Source organism: Caretta caretta, chromosome 9 (genome assembly GCF_965140235.1).
Source record: "Caretta caretta isolate rCarCar2 chromosome 9, rCarCar1.hap1, whole genome shotgun sequence".
In the NCBI taxonomy this organism is placed as follows: domain Eukaryota; kingdom Metazoa; phylum Chordata; order Testudines; family Cheloniidae; genus Caretta; species Caretta caretta.
Window position 1 is genome coordinate 101216783 of NC_134214.1, and position 25340 is coordinate 101242122.

General features: G+C 47.5%; 1 protein-coding gene across 7 annotated transcripts in view; it reads right to left on the minus strand.

Moving 5' to 3' along the window:
- PLS3 (plastin 3) overlaps positions 1 to 25340 on the minus strand; it is an 86240-nt gene that overhangs the window by 36717 nt on the left and 24183 nt on the right. For 4 of the 7 annotated variants that reach the window (XM_048864111.2, XM_048864117.2, XM_048864112.2 and 1 more), the window contains exon 2: positions 7263 to 7359. The exons of 2 other annotated variants lie outside the window; for them this stretch is intronic. The gene's annotated coding sequence lies outside the window, so the exon portion shown is untranslated. Of the gene's footprint in view, positions 1 to 7262; positions 7360 to 22410; positions 22430 to 25340 lie in introns of those variants that run through there. One more of the 7 variants, XM_075132599.1, reaches the window with a different exon arrangement.

Below are 25340 nucleotides of genomic sequence, written 5' to 3' on the forward strand. Positions count from 1 at the left end.
TCATGGATGGATATAAACTGTTCAGGAAGGACAGGCAGGGCAGAAAAGGTGGGGGAGTTGCATTGTATGTAAGAGAGCAGTATGACTGCTCAGAGCTCCAGTATGAAACTGCAGAAAAACCTGAGAGTCTCTGGATTAAGTTTAGAAGCGTGAGCAACAAGGGTGATGTCGTGGTGGGAGTCTGCTATAGACCACCGGACCAGGGGGATGAGGTGGACGACGCTTTCTCCCGGCAACTCACAGAAGTTACTAGATCGCAGGCACTGGTTCTTATGGGAAACTTCAATCACCCTGATATCTGCTGGGAGAGCAATACAGCGGTGCACAGACAATCCAAGAAGTTTTTGGAAAGTGTAGGGGACAATTTCCTGGTGCAAGTGCTGGAGGAACCAACTAGGGACAGAGCTCTTCTTGACCTGCTGCTCACAAACCGGGAAGAATTAGTAGAGGAAGCAAAAGTGGATGGGAACCTGGGAGGCAGTGACCATGAGATGGTCAAGTTCAGGATCCTGACACAAGGAAGAAAGGAGAGCAGCAGAATACGGACCCCGGACCTCAGAAAATCAGACTTTGACTCCCTTTGGGAACTGATGGGCAGGATCCCTTGAGAGAACAAAATGAGGGGGAAAGGAGTCCAGGAGAGCTGGCTGAATTTTAAGGAATCCTTATTGAGGTTACAGGAACAAACCATCCCGATGTGTAGAAAGAATAGTAAATATGACAGGCGACCAGCTTGGCTTAACAGTGAAATCCTTGCTGATCTTAAACACAAAAAAGAAGCTTACAAGAAGAGGAAGATTGGACAAATGACCAGGGAGGAGTATAAAAATATTGCTCGGGCACGCAGGAGTGAAATCAGGAAGGCCAAACCACACCTGGAGGTGCAGCTAGCAAGAGACGTTAAGAGTAACAAGAAGGATTTCTTCAGGTGTGTTAGCAAAAAGAAGAAAGTCAAGGAAAGTGTACGCTCCTTACTAAATGAGGGAGGCAACCTAGTGACAGAGAATGTGGAAAAAGCTAATGTACTCAATGCTTTTTTGCCTCTTCACGAACAAGGTCAGCTCCCAGACTGCTGCGCTGGGCAGCACAGCATGGCGAAGAGGTGACCAGCCCTCTCTGGAGAAAGAAGTGGTTCGCGACTATTTCGAAAAGCTGGACGTGCACAAGTCTATGGGGCCAGACGCGCTGCATCCGAGAGTGCTAAAGGAGTTGGCGAATGTGATTGCAGAGCCATTGGCCATTATCTTTGAAAACTCATGGCGATCGGGGGAGGTCCCGGATGATTGGAAAAAGGCTAATGTAGTGCCCATCTTTAAAAAAAAAAAAGGGAGGAGGATCCTGGGAACTATAGGCCAGTCAGCCTCACCTCAGTCCCTGGAAAAATCATGGAACAGGTCCTCAAGGAATCAATTCTGAAGCACTAAGAAGAGGGAAGTGATCAGGAACAGTCAGCATGAATTCACCAAGGGCAAGTCATGCCTGACTAATCTAAATTGCCTTCTGTGATGACATAACTGGCTCTATGGATGAGTGGAAAGCAGTGGACATGTTATTCCTCGTCTTTAGCAAAGCTTTTGATATGGTCTCCCACTGTATTTTTGCCAGCAGGTTAAAGTAATATGTGCTGGATAAATGGACTATAAAGGTGGATAGAAAGCTGGCTAGATCTTCGGGCTCAACAGGTAGTGATCAATGGCTTCATGTCTAGTTGGCAGCCGGTATCAAGTGGAGTGCCCCAAGGGTTGGTCCTCGGGCCGGTTTTGTTCAATATCTTCATTAATGATCTGGAGGATGGTGTGGATTCCACCCTCAGCAAGTTTGCAGATGACACTAAACTGGGAGGAGAGGTAGATACGCTGGAGGGCAGGGATATGATAGAGAGGGACCTAGACAAATTGGAGGATTGGGCCAAAAGAAATCTGATGAGGTTCAACAAGGACAAGTGCAGAGTCCTGCACTTAGCAAGGAAGAATCCCATGCACCGCTACAGACTAGGGACCGAATGGCTAGGCAGCAGTTCTGCGGAAAAGGACCTAGGGGTGACAGTGGACGACAAGTCGGATATGAGTCAGCAGTGTGCCCTTGTTGCCAAGAAGGCCAATGGCATTTTGGGATGTATAAGTAGGGGCATTGCCATCCGTGTCTTCACTGCCTCAGATGGGGGTGAGGTTGAGTTAAAAAGCAGGGCAACTGACTGCATTGCCAGCAGATCGACGGACGTGATCGTTCCCCTCTATTCGACATTGGTGAGGCCTCATCTGGATTACTGAGTCCAGTTTTGGGTCCCACACTACAAGAAGGCTGTGGAAAAATTGGAAAGCGTCCAGCAGAGGGCAACAAAAATGATTAGGGGACTGGAACACATGACTTATGAGGAGAGGCTGAGGGAACTGGGATTCTTTAGTCTGTGGAAGAGAAGAATGAGGGGGGATTTGATAGCTGCTTTCAACTACCTGAAAGGGGGTTCCAAAAGAGACTGGATCTAGACTGTTCTCAGCGGTGGCAGATGACAGAACGAGGAGTAATGGTCTCAAGTTGCAATGGGGGAGGTTTAGGTTGGATATTAGGAAAAACTTTTCCACTAGGAGGGTGGTGAAACACTGGAATGCGTTACCTAGGGAGGTGGTGGAATCTCCTTCCTTAGAGGTTTTTAAGGTCAGGCTTGACAAAGCCCTGGCTGGGATGATTTAATTGGGGATTGGTCCTGCTTTGAGCAGGGGGTTGGACTCGATGACCTCCTGAGGTCCCTTCCAACCCTGATATTCTATGATTCTATGATGCCGCTTACATCAACGGCAGCACTCAATGAGGTCAGTAATTGGACTATAGGAAATAGGGGGAAAGTACAGCACAGTGACAGGGGCAAATGCTATGGCAAGATGTCATCCAAACTTCAGCAAGCTTTAATATCAATGCCAAACAGGCAGCAAAGACTGAGGGTTTGTCAATATCCTGTTCAATGCATGTAAACTGTGTGAAATCCATTCATCCACGGCTCTCTGGCTGTCTAGTCTGTTCACGTCAGACTGAGATTTCATTTGGTTATTGAACTTCTACTTGAGCTTTCCCAGAGATTGGGAGTTGTTTCTTAGAGTAAACTCAAGGGCTGCTGGTGTTTACCTGTGCTGTGGCTAATAGATGTTTGCCTCCAGTTGTTTTGAAGCATAAATTTAATATATTCCTGGATGTACTGATTCCACACATAGCTGAAATTCTATAAACATCACAACGAGGTCATTAAGCTGGCAAGCACAGCCAGGAAAGCAGTGTTTGACCTGCCACACTGTACTCATTAAAGGAACAGGAGCTTCAGCAGAAAGTGAATCTTGAACTTGAGGCAGCAAACACAGAGTACTCTCAGAAGTGAGAATGCCAGAAACTCTAATAGGGTGCAGATTTATTGCTTGAAAAATCTTCAGGTTTTATTCTGCATACACAGAAGTTTTCTTGTAAATTACTGCAGATTTAGGAGACTTCCTACCTTGAATTACCATCCTTCCCTTTTCCTTTTATTTGTACAGCTCTACCACTGTAAGGTTCTACTAAGATTTTCCTTAAAAAGCCCTTTGAGAGGTTTGTAATGTAACCACGTTAGTATTCAAAAAGAATGTCGACAACTTACATCCAACCTAAACCTCCCCCACTGCAACTTGAGACCATTACTCCTCGTTCTGTCATCTGCTACCACTGAGAATAGTCTAGAACCATCCTCTCTGGAACCACCTCTCAGGTAGTTGGAAGCAGCTATCAAATCCCCCCTCATTCTTCTCTTCCGCAGACTAAACAATCCCAGTTCCCTCAGCCTCTCCTCGTAGCTCATGTGTTCCAGACCCCTAATCATTTTTGTTGCCCTTCGCTGGACTCTCTCCAATTTATCCACATCCTGCTTGTAGTGTGGGGCCCAAAACTTGACACAGTAATCCAGATGAGGCCTCACCAATGTCGAATAGAGGGGGACGATCACGTCCCTCGATCTGCTCGCTATGCCCCTACTTATACATCCCAAAATGCCATTGGCCTTCTTGGCAACAAGGGCACACTGCTGATTCATATCCAGCTTCTCGTCCACTGTCACCCCTAGGTCCTTTTCCGCAGAACTGCTGCCTAGCCATGCGGTCCCTAGTCTGTAGCGGTGCATTGGGTTCTTCCGTCCTAAGTGCAGGACCCTGCACTTATCCTTATTGAACCTCATCAGATTTCTTTTGGCCCAATCCTCCAATTTGTCTAGGTCCCTCTCTATCATATCCCTGCCCTCCAGCGTATCTACCACTCCTCCCAGTTTAGTATCATCCGCAAATTTGCTAAGAGTGCAATCCACACCATCCTCCAGATCATTTATGAAGATATTGAACAAAACCAGCCCCAGGACCGACCCTTGGGGTACTCCACTTGATACCGGCTGCCAACTAGACATGGAGCCATTGATCACTACCCGTTGAGCCCGACAATCTAGCCAACTGTCTACCCACCTTATAGTGCATTCATCCAGCCCATACTTCTTTAACTTGCCAGCAAGAATACTGTGGGAGACCGTGCCAAAAGCTTTGCTAAAGTCAAGAAACAATACATCCACTGCTTTCCCTTCATCCACAGAACCAGTAATCTCATCATAAAAGGTGATTAGATTAGTCAGGCATGACCTTCCCTTGGTGAATCCATGCTGACTGTTCCTGATCACTTTCCTCTCATGTAAGTGCTTCAGGATTGATTCCTTGAGGACCTGATCCATGATTTTTCCAGGGACTCAGGGGAGGCTGACTGGCCTGTAGTTCCCAGGATCCTCCTTCTTCCCTTTTTTAAAGATGGGCACTACATTAGCCTTTTTCCAGTCATCCAGGACTTCCCCCGTTCGACACGAGTTTTCAAAGATAATGGCCAATGGCTCTGCAATCACAGTCGCCAATTCCTTTAGCACTCTCGGATGCAACTAGTCCGGCCCCATGGACTTGTGCAAGTCCAGCTTTTATAAACAGTCCCTAACCACCTCTTTCTCCACAGAGGGCTGGCCATCTCTTCCCCATGTTGTGATGCCCAGCGCAGCAGTCTGGGAGCTGACTTTGTTCGTGAAGACAGAGGCAATAAAAGCATTGAGTACATTAGCTTTTTCCACATTCTCTGTCACTAGGTTGCCTCCCTCATTCAGTAAGGGGCCCACACTTTCCTTGGCTTTCTTCTTGTTGCCAACATACCTGAAGAAACCCTTCTTGTTACTCTTGACATCTCTTGCTAGCTGCAGCTCCAGGTGCGATTTGGCCCTCCTGATTTCATTCCTACATGCCCGAGCAATATTTTTATACTCTTCTCTGGTCATATGTCCAACCTTCCACTTCTTGTAAGCTTCTGTTTTATGTTTAAGATCCGCTAGGATTTCACCGTTAAGCCAAGCTGGTCGCCTGCCATATTTACTATTCTTTCGACACATCGGGATGGTTTGTCCCTGTAACCTCAACAGGGATTCCTTGAAATACAGCCAGCTCTACTGGACTCCTTTCCCCTTCATGTTAGTCCCCCAGGAGACCCTACCCATCCGTTCCCTGAGGGAGTCGAAGTCTGCTTTCCTGAAGTCCAGGGTCTGTATCCTGCTGCTTAACTTTCTTCCCTGTGTCAGGATCCTGAACTCAACCAACTCATGGTCACTGCCTCCCAGATTCCCATCCACTTTTGCTTCCCCCACTAATTCTTCCCGGTTTGTGAGCAGCAGGTCAAGAAAAGCTCCCCCCAGTTGGCTCCTCCAGCACTTGCACCAGGAAATTGTCCCCTCCGCTTTCCAAAAACTTCCTGGATTGTCTATGCACCGCTGTATTGCTCTCCCAGCAGATATCATTTGACTGGAAGCGTATCTGAAGCTATTTTTAACTGCTCTACCAAACCATAGCACCAAAAACTCTGCAGGAACTGGCCCTTTGGATGGGTGTGGCTTTGCAAGGCTCTCATCTGGGTATAATTCAGCCCACATTTAGTGAGCTAGAAGTCACCAGTATATTTGCTTTGAAGGCAGAGGGATGGGGAAGACTGCTGTACCCTCCTTGCATTACGTCAGCAGAACGTCTGCTGCTCTTGGGGCTCGGTCATCAGCACTTGCCTTGCATTCTCAGCTACACTGCCTAAATAGAATACGAGTTGCCCATGACACTAGAGTTCATCCCACTGGCGCGATGGAATTATATAATACAGTGGGCTCCCTTCCAAGCTGTCACCAGCTGGACAGAGTCCCCTGGACCTCACACCCTCATCCGCAGTTATGGTGCATTTTGCCTCATGGGATACCAGAGAAGAGGTGTCCTGCAGGCACCAGACAAACCCAGCACAAAGAAGGGGTAGGCTATTTTTCTGGACACTTCAGACCTAGCCAGATAAAGGCCAGACACAGTAAAAGCAAACTTTTACAGCGTGCTTGGGACTGACACTGCACCTGAAATGCCAGCGCCTGCGACCTCCAAGTGAGGGAGTGTGGAAAGCACTCTGGATGAGGATACTGTTTGGGCTTGGCCATGCATCTGCTTGAACGATCAAACGTTCAGTGTTTAAGCTGTGTCTACACTGCCCAAAGGGCAGGTTGGACAGTGGGGTAAACCAATGCCTGATGGTGCCACATTTGCACAAGAATTTGAGAGAGAGAGAGAGAAAACTGGCATTTTTACCATGAGATAGGTGGGAGAGGTCATCTGCGGGCAAAGGTACAGTGCTGACCTCTCCCAGTAAGAGGTGGAAGAGCCCCATTAAAGCTGTGCAGCAGGACAGCAAATTAATTAATAGCTAATGCACATTAGTTGCCCTGCTTTTTACCTCAACCCCACCCCCATCCAAGGCAGCGAAGACACGGATGGGAGGCTCTGCTAACCGGAGTCAGAGCATGTGAGCTGGCCATCTAACCCGACCTGGCGGAGAACTTGAGCACAGCAGACACAGCATGAGCACGGGGCAGCAAGGGAAGTCCTTTATGTGAGACAGCCCCGCAAATCAGAGTGAACGTCTCGCTTGTGCGCGGCCCTTTTCATCCGTACCGTGCAAGGCAAGTTACCAGTGAGGCCCCCCCCCCAACTTTAACGGCAGGGAAACTGAGGCACGGTGGTGACCTGCCTGCTGGCACAAAGCCAGTCACAGACATAGGGATAGAACGCAGCAGAGGTGGGGCTAAAACCAAGCTCCTCCAGAGTTCCAGTACAATGCCCTGTCTGCTGGGGCATTCTCCCCCGCTTCGTTCCCTCCCTCCCCCCACTTTAGCCTTCTCTTTCCCCAGTTGCCATGCTAGTCTTACCTACCGAGTTATATTTCTGTTGGGGTCAACGTCCCAGCTAGGGCTGCGTAGGAGCAGACTGCGGCCCGACGGAGAATTGCGCTATAGAGCGGTTTCAGGATCTGCAGATGGAAAATACAGGATTCAGCTAGTGAAGCCCCATCTACGTCATTCGCACAATCGTCCTGAACTGGAGCAAGCAAACAGAACTATTCCAGCCTAAGCAACACTCCCCAGCTGGGGACGGAAAGCCCGGAGAGTACATGGCTTTCTACTGCACGTCTGGGCAGAGGCAAGGGAATACAAGCAAGGAGTTGGCAGACCAGTATCTCCTACCGCTGCCCCATTACGACTTTGCCACTTGGTGTCATACTCCCCAGATGTGCACTGGGTCAAAACTCTGTGTCAAACAGTGTACCACTTCTAAACGCACCAGACACTGAGCTAGGGAGTTATGGCATTAGCCACACAAGCTCAAAGGTACCCCGGGATTTGTATTCACAGCTGTTAAACACCTGGCCTGGTCTTGAAGAACTATTTAACGCTCCTTGCTGCTCCAGCAAACACCCCCTCAGAGCCCTGCTCCAGCAAACACTCCCTCAGAGCCCTGCTCTTCACTGTAGCCAGCTGGAACCCTGGGAAATCGGCCCTCGGCTAGACTCAGGTTGACCCTCTGAAGCCAGGTCGGTCTGACTGGTTTGATTAGACAGGCTACGCTCACTCAGAAGCCCCCTCCTCATACCCCCAAGCCCACCCCTTTCCCCTCACATGCCGCCTGAGCTTGCTGGCTTGCCTGCTACACCTCCCAGCTGTTCGAGGGAGAGCAGTCCGGACCAGCCCTCTCCTCGCTAGCACGTGCAGGGGATCAGAAAGCTAAGCCTGCTCTTCCTTCCAGCCACGTCCCAGTCAGAATCTTCCCTGGAGTGGGGGGGGGGGTGGGGGGGACGACACGACAGGCTGTGGGTCCACCCCTCCATGCAGCACCCCCACAGCCAGGATCCAGGGGCCCTTTGCCTCAGGCTCTGGGTTAGGAGGAGTCTTTTAAAGGACTGTGGCTACTGCAAACAGACATTCCTGGGAGGGCAGGAGCAGCAGCAAGGCACGTGGGCACAGCAGATCTACCCGCCACAGCCCCGACTTTCCCTGAAGGGTCAAAATCAGGTTTATGGAGGCAGGGACAGCGCGAGGGGGAGAATGGGACCCTAGCTCTCTCTGAAGGGAGTGGGGAGAGAGTGATATCTATGTGCAGGGGTGGTTTGCAGGTGGAGGGAGGGGCAACAGCCATCACAGTTCCAACATAAAAGACAGCACCGGGCACAGCAAGTGTGGGAGAGCCAGGGCGGGCTGGGTCAGGTTGAGCTGGGGCTTGGCAATGGGGCCCCTGTCCTCCTGGAGGACGGCGATTCACCAAAAGCCACAGTGGAGAGATCAGTTCAGATTTTCACAGCTGAACTACTAGAGACCATTAGCATGATTCACGAGTGATTAGTCACCGGCTTTCACTGAGCACATGGGATACAAAACCACACACACGCACGTTTTAAGGTTGCGACTTAACCTAGGAAGTAGGAATCCTCCATCAAGCTGGAGGAACCTATGGGCAAACAGTTCCCCAATAGTACAAGCCACTCCTAAGATGGCTGGAAGTGCCAGGCAGCATTATGCCACTAGCCACGTGAAGACGTGCACGCCCCATTTAAAATCCAACGGCTCAGCTTTGGGCGTGTCTGGATCTGCGGCACAGCAGGATTTAGAAAAGCCTGCTAACCGGTCTGGGCTAAGGCAAGGAGCTAATAGCAGAAGTTTAAAAGTTCTGCAACATTAAAATTTCTGCACAACATTGTAATGTTAGAGAGTCTAGTACAAGGCAACAACGTACATCCTGACAGCCCACGTTAAACACTTCTGGCTCTAGGTGAAAAGCAAGTTCTAATTGCTTCTTATGGAAGTTGCCTTCTTAGCACCTATAGGCTACTTTAAAAGCCAGGCAACTCCAATATTCCTAAACATGCCCCATCATCTTAGTACCTCAGGGTAAAAACTAGCAGGAAGCCAGCATTTACCCATTTACTCCAGTAAGCAAACATGGAGAGAGAGATTTTAAAGCGTAAACAAGCAGTAAGGAAGGAACATGCACCTTCCCCCACCCCATACAATGAGACTCATCTAGGAGCAATGGCTCCCTGAGAAGAGAGCGGCATGTTGCTAATGAGACTTGTGATTTTGAGTTGTCTGGTGGCTTCCTCAAAAAAAAAAAAAAAAAATTAGAAGGCAATTAAAACGACCATATTAGCAAGCTCAGGGCACTCCAACCCTGAACGAGGGACTGCATGGACAGCATGCCAGCTGGTTTCACACCCCTCTTTCTTCATTAGTCAGCTGCATGGTAATGGACTACGGCCCTTTGCAGTTTTGTAACCCAGTGACTCCCTTCACTGCTATACGGTGCACGCTGCAGTGGCAGCATCTCCCCCTCTGCCCTTTCACTCATGCCTGGCGTCAGTAAAAGCTGCCATTAATTTGCAGAAAGCCTTCCCCTCCGCTCCCAGCCTCAGCCACTGCGTTTCCTGCTGTGACTTACACCTCCTCCCGTACCTCCATCTTCTCGGAGGAGCACAGGCCCTCTCCAGAAGCTTCTCTCCATGTGGCGAGGATGATGGGACATTGCTCTGCCTTCTTCCCCATCTCCTCGGAAACTCTAGAGAGGGCTGCTCATGCCTGGATGGCCACATGGTCTTTTCAACCATCCGGGGCAAAAGGCCTTTCTACAGAGCAGTTTGAGAAGGCTTCTCTCCCTTCCCCAACAATGAAATGTCACATCTGTGAGGCTTTCATGCCTCCTGCCGTGGGGTTCAGCTTACCCCTCGTATGGCCATACTAGGTCAGAAAGGCCAGCACTGATGCTGCCATATACACACACACACACCCGGAAAAGAGCGGAGTATTTGATGCAAGCTGAAAGCTTGGTTTTTCTATTCCTCTCAGCTAAAAGGGAGCCAGGTGTGCTGGGCGTGAGGCCTAGTAGAGGATGACATCTCTGGGGAGGTGGCTGTTGCTTTGGGCCAGAGGTTAAATGCCAGGTTTGCAGACATCTGAGAGGGCGGGGAGAGTTTGCCCCCTGGCTACCAGCAATTACAGTACATACTTGCAAAGGCTCCTCAGATTCCTTTGATTCAGGTCCAGCCGGAGATAATTCTCTGGGGTTTTATTGCCAACAAGATCGGTCCTGACATGAGAGCGTGGAGCTCTGCCCTGCACATGCGACTGATCAGACACTCATTTCCCCAGACACCAGAAGCGGTCAGCGAGCCATTGCCAGCACATGAAAACCTATGATGTGACCTGTCCTCTCATTCTTGGTATCACCATTTGGAAGTCTGAAGTCTACAGTGTGTTTCCTTGTTTACCAAATCCTTTCCCAGCCTCAGGAGGAGCACGTTCGTTTGTTACTGCAGGATTACTCAAAGGTCCTAGGCTGCTGGCACAAAAAGAGAAACTGAGCTATTAGCTTTGGGGAAAGAAAAACCAGTGGTCTGGTCTGTTCTGTTCAGTCCCTCTGGGGCACCTGGCACTGGCCACTGTCGGAAGACAGGATACTGGGCTAGATGGATCCTTTGGTCTGACCCAGTCTGGCCGTTCTTATGTTCAGTGACATGGACTCTCCAGGGACAATGGCCGAAATCTCGCATCTGTCCATGTGTAAATGGGAAAAGTTTCTGGCAACCTGGCCAGCATTTCCTCTATGCTTGGGTCTGGTGTCGAAGCGTTAAGCAAGCACTCGTTCCTGGGCAGGTACAGCTTTGCTTGCAGTCACTGTACTTCCGGCCCTTCGTTCGTTGTTCGGAAGTGCTTTAAACATCCCTAGAGTATTGTCAGAGAAACAAAATTCTGCATACAGAAGCCAGTGCACATCAAGTTTCAGGTCTATGAATTTCAGCTCTGTTCCCAAATGAAGTTTTGTAGAGTTTAAGATCAGAAGGAACCATTTGATCTGAGCTCCTGTATATCACAAGCCATTAAATTTCACCCAGCTACCCCTAAGTTTAGTCCAATGAGTTTAGTTAGACTAAAGCAGATCAGGGGTCAGAAGAATGACCTGCTGTGTCACAGGCAGAGAACAGGAAAGACAAAGCTACCACCAACACCTGAGTCCCCTGCCATGGCAGAGAACTCAGTAGGTAAGAAATGCCCAGATGATCCCATCAGGCAACCCGCACCCCATCTTGCAGAGGAAGGCAAAAATCTCCCGGGCCTCTGCCAATCCAACATGGGGGGAAATTCGTTCCCAACCCCAAATCTGTTGGTCAGTATAGAATCACAGAATCATAGAACTGGAAGGGACCCTTGAAAAGTCATCCAGTCCAGTCCCCTGCACTCATGGAAGGACTAAGTATTATCTAAACCATCCCTGACAGGTGTTTGTCCAACCTGCTCTTAAAAACCTCCAATGATGGAAATTCCACAACCTCCCCAAGCAATTTATTCCAGTGCTTAACCACCCTGACGGTTAGGAAGTTTTTCCTAATGTCCAACCTAGACTGCCCTGGCTGCAATTTAAGCCCATTGCTTCTTGTCCTACCCTCAGGTTAACAAGAACAATTCACCTCCCTCTTCCTTGTAACAACCTCTTATGTACTTGAAAACTGTTATGTCCCCACTCAGTCTTCTCTTCTACAAACTAAACCAAATCCAGTTTTTTCAATCTTCCCTCATAGGTCATATTTTCTAGGCCTTTAATCATGTTTATTGCTCTTTTCTGGACTTTCTCCAATTTGTCCACATCTTTCCTGAAATGTGGCGCCCAGAACTGGACACAATACTCCAGTTGAGGCCTAATCAGCGTGGACTAGAGTGGAAGAATTACTTCTCATGTCTTGCTTACAACACTCCTGCTAATACACTTTTTGCAATAGCGTTACACTGTTGACTCACATTTAGCTTGTGATCCACGAGGACCCCCAGATCCCTTTCCGCAGTCCTCCTTCCTAGGAAGTCATTTCCGATTTTGTACGTGAGCAACTGATTGTTCCTTCCTAAATGGAGTGCTTTGCATCTGTCCTTATTGAATTTCATCCTAATTACTTCAGACCATTTCTCCAGATCATTCTGAATTTTAATCCTATCCTCCAAAGCACTTGCAACCCCTCCCAGCTTGGTATCGTCCACAAACTTTATAAGTGTACTCTGTATGCCATTATCTAAATAACTGAAAGATATTTAACACAACCGGACCCAGAACGGATCGCTGTAGGCCCCCACTTGGTATGTCCCTGAGCATATGAGCAAGACACCAGTTGGGCGTCTAAAAAGGATTTCTGTACTGCCTCCGAGCGCTGACCCACCCCACCTTGTATCCCATGTCTACCTGTGGCCAATCTCTGATGCTTCAGAGGAAGGTGAGAAAATCAAATGCATGTACTTTGGGAGAGACATTCCTTCCTGACTCCTGCAGGCAATCGGCCGAAGCTCTGAAGCATGAGAGATTTTATTATAGTTACCTTCATTTCTGATGTTTTCTACCAGCACTAGTTACAGCTGGAAGTGTTCAAATTTCTATTTTTTTTTAAATAATTGATGTACATCAATGTTTATTTCATCATTATCAATTTAAATTTTCACAGTTGCAGGAAATTGGGGGGGGAGTCTATTAGTTATTTAATGACAGATTTTAAGATTCAAAAAGAGTTAAAGCTCGAAAACCATTAAAACAATCTGTCAACATCACACGTCAAAATGTGGCAAGTATATATTCTTAAATCCAACTCAACGTTCCCAAGCAGCACGGCTCTTCCTTTGCCCATCTGTAAAATTGCTATCAGTGGAAATGGTTTTTCGTGTATATGTGCGCATGCCTGTGTGTTCAGTGAAATCCGTGTTTACCGCAAAAATATCATCCTTCCAACACCTAGCTATTGTGAGCATCTTGTGGCCAATGCAGGCAGTCCTCTTTTCCCCATTAAGGAAGGGAATAACCGAGTACTCATTACAGGTTTCAAGGCCAGAAGGGACCTCGGAGACGTTCTGCCACTGAGCGGCGCGGGACCATTTGAAGTTTCTTCTAAAGATGCTGAGCCAGCTCTAAATTGAATTCCACGCTTATCTGTACTTTTTAAATCCACTGCTCCCTGTTTCTGCAGCGGCTCAGATGGTTAACTCTGATTTAATGTCAGTTAGAACTTGGTTTATGGGACAATTTATAAACTTTAAAAAATCCCATTGTATGTCCCAACTGTCTCCCTCCCCCTTCACCCACTCCCAATTTTTCTGCTTCCTGGAACTAGGAAGTACTCTCACAATGGGAATAAAAGTGCTTGGATTTGTTTACACTGAGCTTTCGTCTCCGGCCAGAGATGCAGGGACTCCCAGAGCTCTCCATAGGTATGCCTACCCTGCAGTAAAACACCCGGCACCAGGCTCAGGGCCCAGCTCAGTTGACTGGTGCTCATAGGGCTTGGGCTGCAGTGCTAAAGATAGCAGCCTAGACATTCAGGCGTGGGCTGGAGCCCAGGTCATGGGGTTTCATATCCTGTGCTCCTGCCCAAGTGTCTAGCCCCACAGCCACAGTCCAAGTCAGCCAACAAAGGCCTGCTGTGGCTACGCTGCAGGTCTTTCACTGCAGTGTAGATGTGCCCCAAGAGGCAAACAGGTGAAAGTGGCGTGGGACACACAGGCAGGGAGCATCCAGAGGAGAATCAAATCCAATAAGGTCACCTAGAGTATGTTGACAAACGTCACCTTTCCATGAAACCTGCCAGGGTGCAGCTGGCAAACCACTGAAGACAAGCACACCAAGAGAGGCAGAGACCTGCTCTGCTGCTGCCCTGCTGATTTGCGTGTAGACTGGAAGATATTTCGCTCCCGAGACTATAGCACTAGCTTCCAATATCCGGGGGATCTGCCGAATTCATCAGGGGAGTTGAAATACAGTTTGGAGTTGGTCACGGCAAGCCCTGCCAGGGCACTGGCAGGGGATCACGACAGGATTTGGAGCCGTGGGACAGAGCGCTGCAGGAGTTCCACCATGCAGACGCACTTTTCCCCAGCAGCTGGGGATTATCGAAATAGCTCTCCCGCTGGGATGTTTCTACCAGAGCTCACTTTTCCGCGATAGGTTCCGGGAGAGAGTTTTGCAGTGTTGGAGTGGATGCACTGGGCTCCTTCAAGAACAAGGATTTGTTTGGGGCAGTGTGAGATGGAGGGACGGAGACCAAAGGGTGGAATCCCCCAAGCCCTCTTGCGTGTGAGCTGCAAAGAGGCTTTTCCGGATGTCCCTGGGAACTCCCCACACTCAAACTTATCTCCCGGAGAGAAAAAACAAAAAGCTGATTTGGTAAGTCCAGAATCCTCACTTTGGGGAGCTGGTCGAGAAGGAGTGTTGGCTTCTCCATGCAGTCTTGGAGAAAACCCAGGCTGGGGGCAGACTTGCCACCACTTATTCTAGGAAGGGCTCAGACAGTTCCTATTACTCAAAGATTTCTACGACACAAGCAAGCCTTGCCAATGTACAGCTATACCCATTGGCTATACAATCAGCAAGGTTGGGTCCAGTGCTGGAGACTGTGAAACTCAAGCCATTAGGCACAGAGACATTTAGCATTAGCTCAGCTGGCAGGAAATCCCAACCGGAGCAATTAAGTAGTTAATAAAGCTCATGTTAAAAGCACAGTTACTCCTGGGAATGCAGCCACAGGCCCCACCTAGCACCCTCACTGTGCTGTTGTCAGAGGCAGGGAAGTCGGAGGAGAGATCAGTCACACCTGCTGCATGCGATCTGTAGCTTCACAGCAGCTCTTTGTCTGGTTGGCAGAGATGGAAAGCAGAGGGAGGTTAAGGAGAGAAGGTTGCTCAATGCTGTGTGCTCTACCTCCGACACGCAATGCGGGACAGGACCCTGCTCACTCCAAACGTGGAGCAGCAGAAGCTCTCCTGGGGGAATTCACCTGGCACACTGAGAGCAAGGAGGCTGCACCTAGGGGTAAGCAGCAGTTGTTCAAAAACGAAGACTGGGGCTACAGATATGTGTCCCAGTATTACCTCTTCGCCTCCTGCCTGACAGATGGCACCACCACATCTCTCCAGGAAGGGCCAGAGAGAGGGGAGGATGAAGCACTGTCCAGTGGGAATCCTCAAAGGCAGAGAGACTCTGGCTGCATCTTTTAGACTCAGTCCTCGGGACAGCCAAATCCAGATTGCCAGCCACGCCCCGGAGATTCGGCCTCCCAGTAAAAGCTCCCTTCGTTTCCTATCAGCAGGCCCCTCTGGTGACAGCGTGCAGATAATTTCCCACCCTGGTGGCAGAGAGACAGGAGCGTGCTAGAGAGACGGCGGAAGTTGACTATGCAGGAACCGGTTACAGCCCTGTTTGTTAAGACTCATGCTAACCCCTTGAAAAGTTAAACCCAGAAATCAATCTGCACAAGAGGGGGCGAAGCAGGGAAGTGGAGAGACAGACACACGGCGACAGCATCTACAGCTTCCCACCACCGCCCACCCAAGCCGGAGCTGAAGCAGGGGCCACATGCTGCAGCAACACAGCTGAGCCACTGAAGCCCATCAGGTGAGGAGCGCTCTTTCCTGTCGGCATCATGACTCCCCACCTGCAAGCAGCGCTTAGCTCCATGTAACTTACATCATGCCGGGGGTGGCTTATTCACACCCCGAGCGACAAATTATACTGACAACCTGTCATGTAGACAAGCCCTTCAAAAGAACACCTGCACTGGGGAGTAATAGAAGTACGGAGTACCTACAGACAGTGCTACCTTGAAAGGAAGGGAGCTGTTTCCACGAATAACGGGGAGAAGATGGAGTGAATAGGTTAGATTATCATTTGCCAACTGTAAATAAATCTAGTACCTTAAGTGGTAGGATGATCATACTCCAAAAACTTCGTTATAAACAAAGTATTCAGAATCTATATAGCATGCAGCAGAAACCAGTTAAACTATTGCTCTAACTCAATCTTAAGAGACCTGCTTGCCAACTATTTCCGAAACATTATAGTTTAGCTAACGTCTATATTTTAGCAAAGCAGCCACTCCCGCATTAATGCATGGGCCATCTGAAAAACAAAACCTGCTAAATTGTTTTCCTTGACACTGGATTACAAGAAGACTTATTCACATCAACTGTGAAAATACAGTGGCAGTCTTTCCTGTTAACTGAACTCATGGCTTCACGTACTGCAAGGAGCAGGTGCTCATTTCAAGACATCTCCCATGGCGGCGTGTGGGGTGGGGAGACAAACTGTTGATTCTGTCTGGAATTTATAACACCTGATCTCACCAGGTTTCAGCTCCTTTCTCAGGCAGAGTGTGGGAAGGGAAGAGAGAGGGAAAGGATGTTCTTGTCGTTAAAAGAAAAAGGAGGACTTGGGGCACCTTAGAGACTAACCAATTTATTTGAGCATAAGCTTTCGTGAGCTACAGCTCACTTTAAATGGGTTAGTCTCTAAGGTGCCACAAGTCCTCCTTTTCTTTTTGCGAATACAGACTAACACGGCTGTTACTCTGAATCTTGTCGTTAAGGTGCTGGTATTCAGTAGGTGCTATGGCACCTTAGGCAAGTCTCATTCTCCCTCTGTGGGCAGTGTTTCCTTCCTCCCAGCAACTGTCTGGAATGGAAACTGTTCAAGCAGGAAGCCTCTCTGACTAAGTGTACGGAGAACACCGAGCACAGCAGGGCCTCCAGGTGCTGTGTGATACAGGCACTTCCCTCCTTGACAAAGGTGAATCAGACTACATTGCCTCCTCCCAGAAGCCTCTGGCCCCCACGCATCAGATCCTAAGCATTTCCTGACCCTTTGGGTTCCAAGCAGCTGCTCTTCCCTGGAGATTCCCCAGCTTGACCTGGCCAGCATTCAGTGTACAGGGAACTCATTCTTTCTGGCTATGGAATGAGAGGACACTGCCTCCCCCAATCCTGTCCTCCCCATCCCACCCCCAGAGCTGCCACAAAATCATACCCTAGCACAGCCTGGTCTCTAGACAGGAAATTTGCCTCTCTAAAGGCTCACAAGAAGCTAGACTCTAAGCACTGCTCCTCCGGTGTAATTCTAGAGAGCACAACACCAGTGACGGAACCAGGGACCTCCAGAGCAAGAAACAGGAGTCTCCAGAGACTGAGCCAGGCTCTCTACCTGGGGGCTGTAACTCCTATCTTCTGAACGGGGCACAAGGGGGAACTGACCAGCCTGTGGGTTACGCTCACATGCCAACACAATGGGTTGAACCCAAGAGGTCTTGATTTTATTTATCCATACTTCGGAGCACGTTCTCTCCTATGCAGAGATCCCACAGGACTATGTTAATGTGCATGAGACATCTTCCAGTTTGTGCCAGCAGGGTCTAGACAGGGCCATGGCCCTAATGCGTTGTGCTCTCTCTCGAACGCTCAGCCTTGTTGAGCACACTGTGGCACAATGTACACAAGCCCTTAGACACTGCTTACCCCATCCCTGCAAACAAGCTTATTTAATTCATAACTGAGTGTTGTTCCATTCCCGGCCCGTAAAGGAGTTAGACTACAGCAAGTTTCAGCAACTGCTTTCATGTCTCCATTTGTGTAACCCTTTTCAAAAATATAGAAACACTCTCCAAGCATTTTTCCAAACAAGATCTGATCAATTTGAGTGTCAAACAGAAGCAGTCTTCAAGCTGTAAAGCCAGGAACAAAATGCCACCATATCAGAGATTTGTACCCATTATGCAAATTACGAACAATACATTTTAACAGAAAAACGACACACAGTGAATACATTCCTGAACTAGAAACAAGCCACTGTGAAACCCGAGAGACCATTATCATGACCAAGAACTTACTGTATTTTCAGGGGTTTAAGAAGAATTTCAGCTGACAGCTTCCTTACTAGAGAGAGACGCTGATCAAAAGGGCATAGATTAGATAAGGGAGGAAAACAAGAACTTGATTTTGAGGGAAGAGAGACCATTCAGCCAATAGAAAGAATTCTCTCCCCTTGGTACCAGAAAGAACTAAAGAAAGCAAAAAGGAAAATAACTTCTTGCCTAGGATGGTTCTTCTCAAAAATAACCACACACAACTGAGCACTTCTTTGTAATCCTCTCAAGATTAGTGGAGGGGAGGGCAATACTGAAAGAGCAACGATGCTCCTTTACTGCAGAGAGGCTGTTAAGGAGGAGACAGAATCTTTAATCGAAGCAGATAAAAAAAGGTTAGACTGAAGTACCGAATAGCAGAAAAACTCTGCCAGCCTTTCCCTCCCAAAAAGATTGCAAACCTTTGTGAAATTAAATTTGTATCTGCTGTAGTGAAATTAAGTTTTCCTTAAAGACAGCAAGGCGTTCCACTCTCCTCCCCAGAGTAAATTAATTACAAAGGAGGAAAGGCACAGGTAGCCAAGGGAATATACTTGGCAACACAGTCATGCCCAAGGCAAGATCAGCCAAGCTCTGCTGCTACAGAGAAGAGAGGCAGCTGTGAACCTTTGTGATATGCACCAGAAGTTAATGGATATTAAGGCCAGAAGAAACCATTATGACCTAGTCTAACCACCTATATAACACAAGCCAGAGAATTTCACCCAGTGATTGTTGCGTCAAACCCATAACCTCCAGCTGTATGCCTCGAGGAGAGCTGCTCTAACTTTAAAAGCCTCAATTGACAGAGCATCCACCACATCTACAGGTAATCATAGAATCATAGAATATCAGGGTTGGAAGGGACCTCAGGAGGTCATCGAGTCCAACCCCCTGCTCAAAGCAGGACCAATCCCCAACTAAATCATCCCAGCCAGGGCTTTGTCAAGCCTGACCTTAAATACCTTCAAGGAAGGAGATTCCACCACCTCCCTAGGTAACGCATTCCAGTGTTTCACCACCCTCCCAGTGAAAAAGTTTTTCCTAATATCCAACCTAAACCCCCCCCACTGAAACTTGAGACCATTACTCCTTGTTCTGTCATCTGCTACCACTGAGAACAGTTTAGATCCATCCTCTTTGGAACCCCCTTTCAGGTAGTTGAAAGCAGCTATCAAATCCCCGCCTCATTCTTCTCTTCTGCAGACTAAACAATCCCAGTTCCCTCAGCCTCTCCTCATAACTCATGTGTTCCAGCCTCCTAATCATTTTTGTTGCCCTCCGCTGGACGCTTTCCAATTTTTTCACATCCTTCTTGTAATGTGGGGTCCAAAACTGGACATAGTACTCCAGATGAGGCCTCACCAATGTCGAATAGAGGGGAACGATCACGTCCCTCGATCCGCTGGCAATGCCCCTACTTATACAGCCCAAAATGCCATTGGCCTTCTTGCCAACAACGGCCCACTGTTGACTCAGATCCAGCTTCTCATTCACTGTAACCGCTAGGTCCTTTCCTGCAGAACTGCTGCCGAGCCATTTGGTCCCTAGTCTGTAGCGGTGCATGGGATTCTTCCTTGCTAAGTGCAGGACTCTGCACTTGTCCTTGTTGAACCTCACCAGATTTCTTTTGGCCCAATCCTCTAATTTGTCTAGGGCCCTCTGTATCCTATCCCTACCCTCCAGCATATCTACCTCTCCTCCCAGTTTAGCGTCATCTGAAAGCTTGCTGAGGGTGCAATCCACACCATCCTCCAGATCATTTATGAAGATACTGAACAAAACAGGCGCCAGGACTGACCCTTGGGGCACTCCACTTAATACCAGCTGCCAACTAGACATGGAGCCATTGAGCCCGACAATCTAGCCAGCTTTCTATCCACCTTATAGTCCATTCATCCAGCCCATATTACTTTAACTTGCTAGAAAGAATACTGTGGGATACCGTATCAAAAACTTTGCTAAAGTCAAGGAATAACATGTCCACTGCTTTCCCCTCATTCACAGAGCCAGTTATCTTGTTATAGAAGGCAATTAGGTTAGTCAGACATGACTTGCCCTTGGTGAATCCATGCTGACTGTTGCTGATCATTTCCCTCTTCTCTAAGTGCTTCAGAATTAATTCCTTGAGGACCTGCTCCATGATTTTTCTGGGGACTGAGGTGAGGCTGACTGGCCTGTAGTTCCCAGGATCCTCCTCCTTCCCTTTTTTAAAGATGGGCACTACATTAGCCTTTTTCCAGTTGTCCGGGACCTCCGCCGATCACCATGACTTTTCAAAGATAATGGCCTATGGCTCTGCAATCACATCTGCCAACACCTTTAGCACTCTCGGATGCAGCGCGTCTGGCCCCATGGACTTGTGCTCATCCAGCTTTTCGAAATAGTCCCGAACCACTTCTTTCTCCACAGAGGGCCGGTCACCTCCTCCCCATCCTGTGCTGCCCAATGCAGTAGTCTGGGAGCTGACCTTGTTCGTGAAGACAGAGGCAAACAAAGCATTGAGTTCATTAGCTTTTTCCACATCCTCTGTCACTAGGTTGCCTCCCTCATTTAGTAAGGGGCGCACACTTTCCTTGACTTTCTTCCTGTTGCTAACATACCTGAAGAAACCCTTCTTGTTACTCTTAACATCTCTTGCTAGCTGCACCTGAAAATGGCACTGTCATAAATATAAAGGGAAGGGTAAACACCTTTAAAATCCCTCCTGGCCAGAGGAAAAACCCTTTCATCTGTAAAGGGTTAAGAAGCTAGGATAACCTCGCTGGCACCTGACCAAAATGACCAATGAGGAGACAAGATACTTTCAAAGCTGGAGGAGGGGGAGAAACAAAGGCTCTCTCTGTCTGTGTGATGCTTTTGCCGGGAACAGAAAGGAATGGAGTCTCAGAACTTAGTAAGTAATCTAGCTCGAGATGCTTTAGATTCTGTTTTGTTTAATGGCTGATAAAATAAGCTGTGCTGAATGGAATGTATATTCCTGTTTTTGTGTCTTTTTGTAACTTAAGGTTTTGCCTAGAGGGATTCTCTATGTTTGGAATCTGATTACCCTGTAAGGTCTTTACCATCCTGATTTTACAGAGGTGATTCTTTTACTTTTTTTCTTCAATTAAAATTCTTCTTCTAAAAACCTGACTGCTTTTTCATTGTTCTTAAGATCCAAGGGTTTGGGTCTGTGTTCACCTATGCAAATGGGTGAGGATTTTTATCAAGCCTTCCCCAGGAAAGGGGGTGTAGGGTTTGGGGAGGAAAGACGTTTCCAAGCGGGCTCTTTCCCTGTTATATATTTGTTAGACGCTTGGTGATGGCAGCAATAAAGTCCAAGGGCAAAAGGTAAAATAGTTTGTACCTTGGGGAAGTTTTAACCTAAGCTGGTAAAAATAAGCTTATGGGGTTTTCATGCAGGTCCCCACATCTGTACCTTAGAGTTCAGAGCGGGGAAGGAACCTTGACAGGCACCATTAGTCAAAGTGACAGCTTCTGTTTAAGTATTTATAAACTAGTGTATTATGGCTTTCAAATAAGCCATAGGGCTATTTTTCCACTATGAAACTTCTATGGAAGATTAGTGTATTTCAGCCTCAGACATCAACACTTCCTAACCTACAATGCCAGATGCCTTCCATTCACTAAAGCACTGTTTCATATCATGCCAGCAATGTGTATTTAAATAAATGATCAGAGGGGTACTGACTCCAGTTTGCTGTAATCCTCTGAAAAAGAGCATTTGGACTCCAGAGCCAGTAGTATTCCCAGATACTCCCGTAAAAACTTGTTCTTCTTGCTTAGATCCTTCATACACAGAAGCAGATGCATAGAGCTACCAGCACTAAATGTTTAGCACCTTTCAGCAAGTTACAGTGGAATGCAAGCTTAAATGGTACTAGCATTTCAACATTGCAGAAAGCCATTTAAAATTATTAAACTATGGTAAGTGCTTGCGGGGGAGGGTGGAAGGGAGGACCACAGTCCAGCTAGTTTTTAAAAAAAGAGTTGTGTCTTGTCACTTCACTCTCTAACAAAGACAACTAATGAACACTGAATTATATTTACATCACAGCACTCCAAACAAACGAGACACAGCTAACATACAGTGATATTTGATCAGGAGCACAGATGAAAACCATGTTCGCTAGGATTTGGTTTTCTTCGGCTAAAGCTACTTGCTTTGCGTATCGGGCTACAGCATCAGAAGCTACTACAAAAAAATAAGGGAAAGGCATCTCTCTCAAGCATGCACAAATTCATGTACAAACTACCAGCATCCAGGGCTACCAGGAAATGTAGTAAATTCAAGCTGAGGTTATAATGCTGGCTCACAGAATAAGATATCCTTACCTTTCCTCCTCCTGTTCTGAGAGGAGAGCAACCCTGCTCCCTTGCATAGTCCTGGGACTAATGGCACCTCACCCAGACCCACGCCCAGAAAGTTAATCTGGAAATCCAGCATTCCTCTTACAATTGCAATTCTAAACAGCAAGTTACAACACTTCCTGCCAGCAAATGAGAACATGCTGACCGAATACTACAACTTAAAACACTCTTCCTGAGAAGCTAGCATTACACTGCAAAACATTTACAAAAAAGTGGCATATTTCTCCCACACCCACAACAGCCACTTCTATCACTGCCTCTCCAGAACCTTACGAGTGTACGCAGTTCAACACTGGCCTGTGTACTTTGTAATAAATATATTAATAAAAAGTCCAGCTACTTTTAAAGCACAAACCCATGCTGTTTGTCCTATAACATGACAGACAGGCTTCACATCAGACATCACAAGCAAAAGGCAAGTTACCAAGCAAGCATTTTTTATTACATTGACTTGATCTCTGACTTGATGCACAGAAATACAAACCCCATCAAGGATAAGTGAGGCAGGTTTTATACACTATTCATGTTAAGAAATTGCTTTTATTAAGCCCCTCTTTTAGAGGGCGATCAATCCATTCCCCTCCCCCCCCATGCTAGCAGGGGAGTTTACTCCACCCTGAATATAACTCTCAGGTGACTGAAGAATTGAGAGTGGTAAAGAATCCATGGTCATTCTGAAGATTTAAATACTCTGCCAACAGATTTTCATTGCATTTTATTAACAAAAATACTTCAGCCAGGAAAATGAGTCATCTGGTCTCAACTGCAGCCGAGGAGCACACAGCAGAAGTCAGGAAGACAGCGAGAGAAATACAAAGGTGGCTTTAAAACTACCTTTTGTACTCCCTTGATCTTGGGCTGGCTGTGCACTAGGGCAGTCTAAAGGCAGCTCTAACTTATACTAACTGGAACAAACAGGGCATATAAGAACATCACAACCAGGCATTCTACATCAGGTACAGGAGTGGATAACATAGGCTGGTGTACCTGGTTGCCTGAGGAAGTACACAGTACTGCTACCCTTTCCCTTGAACGAGGAGGTTCAGGAGACAGCTATGTTGACACTGAACTTTTGGGGAGCACTATGAGCAGTTAAGAAGTGTGCTACATAGAACAAAAGAGCTAGTCTAGGCAAAACTACTGAAGAAACTAAATAAGATTCATATTTTATTTTATTTTTTTTAAAAAGATAATCCTGATTCCCCCAGCCTTCTGCCCATCCCAGCAATAAGTCTCACAGCTAAAGTGTAGGAATCCTTTATGAATTATCTCCATTCATGTCACCACATACACTATGCATGCTGTCCTATGCCTTCGTGAGACATTATCAGTAATACAGTGTATTAACTAGGACATCTAGTCCTTATCTGGTGGTTCTATCCCAGACCATAATTAAAGTTTCAGTTTACAAATATGCAACAAGACAGACATTTACAGGTCACTAGTCTGAACGGTTTTCTCTTGGTTCTTTGCAAGCGATTCGCACATGACAGCAAGACTTAGATACTGCAGATTTACCACATGGGCTTTCAGACATTACAAAATCTCTTGGTATCGTGTGGTGTCTTTTATATGTTCTCTCTGTACAACTAAACTCTGGATTTCATGACTTCTTTGCATGCTCCCAAGACAAGCTCTGAACTTTAAGCACCAGCATCTCGACTCTCCAGAGAAAGGTCAAAGGGGTTACGGAGCACTTGAGTACCAGCTTCTTCCAATTACCCCTCTCCACCTCTGGCCACCGGGGTCCGACGGGGCTGGGATACTGGAGAAGAAATGCACACCAGCAGCAGCTCTCGTGTGGGAAAGGACATGAGACAGAAGCAGGCACAGCCGAAACCAAAAACCCTACAGCTTCTGAGTTCGGCTGGATCCTCGATAACGTCATTCTCCCTCCTGTACCTAGACCAGCTGAATCTGGTTCAGAACAACGCGATGGCCCCTTTGAAAGCTGAGCATCAGCAAGACAAGGCCGCGTGCAGTGCTGCGGCCTAAGCCACTCCCATCGTGGGAGAGCTAAAGGAGGTCAGCTCCCAGCCCTTTTAGTCAACATGGACGCGGTTGTGAGCACTAAGGGGGCTTCAGAACCATCGAGAGCAAGCTTTGAATGTACCATCGGTGCATGACGTAATACATCCCTTACTTCTTCACACATCTGTAAAGACGCGAGTATGAAGGGGGAGGTTAAGTGCTAACTAGTCGATCTGTACCTTGAGAAGCAGTCAGCTCTCTAAATCTCTCCGAATCCAGTACTGTCGATGCATATGCAATTCTGCTCAAAAACCTCAACCAGCACTAAAGCCAGTGCTAGTCACTCCAAAGTCATGCTCTCAGCCACACCCTGGAGCGAGAGCATCTCTGGGAGCCTGTGGAGTGGACAGTTTCAGGAACACTCCCACGTCGCTTCCTAGGGCATGCCTGGTCAGATTTGGTTTCTCCAGTTCTTGCACAAGAGAAATCTTACAGCCACTCAACATATGATCTCAAGAGGGAAAAAAAGTCTTTCAGGGAGATTTACAGAATCTGAAGTGACTCCAAAATCGGGATGTTGTCAATTTCATAATTAATACCATTCTCCAAATTCTGTAGTTCGCTACCCAAAGCGGAGGTGTTTGCACATGCAGAGAGTGTATTTTACACAAGTCAAAGTCTCGCTCTCCATATGGAGTATTACTGGGAAGCAAATCCATTTGTCAATCTGAGAGCACAATCATGCTTATCTGAGCTAGTTAGCGGAGATTCTAGTGATACTAAGGGCTCCTCTACACTTGCATTTTATAGGGCTCTAACTTGCTGGCTCAGAGGTGTGAAAAGTCACCCCCCTGAGCACAGCAAGGCTGAGCGCCTTAAAACGCTAGTGTAGACAGGCTCCGAGCGCTGGGAGCTAATCCCCT